At 39.8% G+C, this 2436-nt stretch overlaps 1 protein-coding gene across 1 annotated transcript in view; it reads right to left on the reverse strand.

The window, feature by feature from the left end:
- Positions 1-2436, reverse strand: part of LOC103071927 (WW domain-containing oxidoreductase-like) — a 119891-nt gene that overhangs the window by 38355 nt on the left and 79100 nt on the right. The window lies entirely within an intron of this gene.

Here is a 2436-nt window from a genome sequence, read left to right on the forward strand (position 1 = left end):
GGGGGGGGCAGGGGGAAGAACTACCTATTTTACATAGCAAATGTAAAAGTAACAATCTGCTCAGTGAGCCCAACCTTTAAAGCCCTGCATCCACTCAACTGCTACATGCAAATACTCCTGCTTTCCACCTCAATAATTATTAAGTTCTAATGTAAAGCCCAATTTCTGCTTAAGTATGCGTGATTATTAGACTACAAGTCAATTGTGGATAACACGCAGATATAAATGCAGCTAATAAGTCTTACTGTAATGATTAATCAATTTATGAATACATTATTTAAACTAATAGCTCAGGTAGGGTATCTTAAACAACTTACAGAGCACATCGACCAATTCGAATACCAGCTGCCAGATCAATAGGAAACTGTAAGTAAACTCTGGGGAATAGGTATACTTGCAAAAAAAAAAAAATCTGTGAACAAAAGGGACATGGATGAAGGAAACCTACAACAATTTCCATTTTTAAGACAAATGTAGAGACCTGTAATATATGCCAAAGCTTAAAGGGAAATGTTAAAAAAAAAAAAAAGTACACTGCTGCAAACTGTGCACTTTTCTCATCCTATGCAGTAATAATAATTAAGGGCAGGTCATACAAACATATGTTTACACACTTTTGCATACTTCTGCAAACAGACTGTATATTAAAGTTAATTTTGATTCCTTAAAAAATGATTCACTGGGTTCATTTCACTGCAAGGTACCACATTATGTATGTTTCTATAAATGCCCCTTTAACAGAAAAGAAAAAAGGTGAGAGTAGCAATTTTCCTGAAAGGGGGCTCATGTTCCAACTAAGACACCAGGGGACACCTGTCCTGTTACAGCCACAGAGGTCCCCCCACTGTTAACCACAAGGGGGGGTGTGTGGAGTTGTGAGCCAAGCAAACCCTCAAGTTTTAGCCCTCTCCTTTCCCAGTTTTTTTTAATGAAGGCTAATTAATGTGAGTTTAATAAATAAACCAAAAGGACCCTGATTTCCAAAGGTATGATATTTTATCACAGCTTCAAGTGATGCTGCATTTTAAAAATTTAATTAGTATCTTGCGAGATCGGCCACACATTACTGAGTAAGTAACAGCAGCTAAGTGAAGCAGATGAAATATTGGTAAGCGATGCAGCCCACAGTATAAGTATGTGAAGGGGGTCAGAGGTTAATCCCTATTGATTTTCTGAGTCTGCGTACAGCACCGCTGGGAGAGGCCAGTTCTGTTGGCAATCAGCTACCACAAATACATTATAAATCTTACTGTCCACCTTCACTGATCAGTGTCACTTACTTCCTTTGCTAAAGACCATTAAGAAACTACTGGAAAAAAAAAAAATCTACCCAGATGCGGGCAGAAAGGAAAGCATTTTCAAAGTCTCCCGTGTCAGAGAGTGCTTTTGGGGATGGAGGACTTGCCTGGAAGCAGAGGCACACTTCCGGGGGCTGGCCTCGTTCACTGAAGGCGACATGCATAAACACAGAGTGTTTTTCAAATGACTTCAAGGCCAAATCAAAAATGGCAGAAGGAGCTTTCTTACTGGAGTGCATGGGAAAAAAAAAAAAAAACAATAAAATGAAGGAGTCAAACACAATGACTGACATGGATGAAAGGCCATCTCCAACTTGGTGCTGTGAAATTTCTGCCTTGGTGCAACCGTGAAGAGTAACCTTCAGAGCCCCTCGTGACCAGGGGCTCCTTCCAAGATTACGCACCAAATGTTTTACTCTCTCAAGCTGGTCCCCAGTACGTATAAGCCTCAGCCCTCCCAAACCTGGGTGCCCACCTCTAGAGCACATCCAGAAACATTTGTGAATGACTGTTTCTTTTTCATGCCTTTCTTTCTTTTAACAGATTGTATAATATGTCTCCTGTATGCCTGGCACTCTCGCTAGGCGTGAAGAACACATGAATAAGACAGTGCCCTTCCTAGAAAAATGAAACACATGTCCTTCGACATACCATCGACTCACATACAACACAGTCCTGGGAAACAGTCATGGTGCTACTAAGTGCTCCGTCAATGACTGGCTGTGTGACACTCCACCAACTACTTAACCTCTCTGAGCCTCAGTTTCTTCACCATTATAAAGGTGGTGGATAATAATAGTGAGGATAATAATAGTGGTTGGGAGATTAGAAGTCACATGAAAAGCACTTAGCACAAGGCCCAGTAAGCATTCAATTAATGTTGCTTAATTTTTTTTTTAAATTGTGGAGCTACTCGACATTGAGAAAAACAAGTGATCCCTTTCAACTTCTGTTTCTCTAGTGGGGATTATGAAATTATGATCTAAAAAGATACAGAGCCGTCGGATCTACCATTCCATCCAAACACATGTATCATATCCACAACTTCTCCAAGCAGGCATGACAATAACAAGCAGGTTCTAAGTTGTTACTGTTTAGAAATAGATTAAAAAAAAAAAAAAAAAAAACCCCCAAAAAA

The sequence above is a fragment of the Lipotes vexillifer genome, unplaced genomic scaffold (assembly GCF_000442215.2).
Source record: "Lipotes vexillifer unplaced genomic scaffold, Lipotes_vexillifer_v1.1 scaffold2054, whole genome shotgun sequence".
Lineage (NCBI taxonomy): Eukaryota > Metazoa > Chordata > Mammalia > Artiodactyla > Lipotidae > Lipotes > Lipotes vexillifer.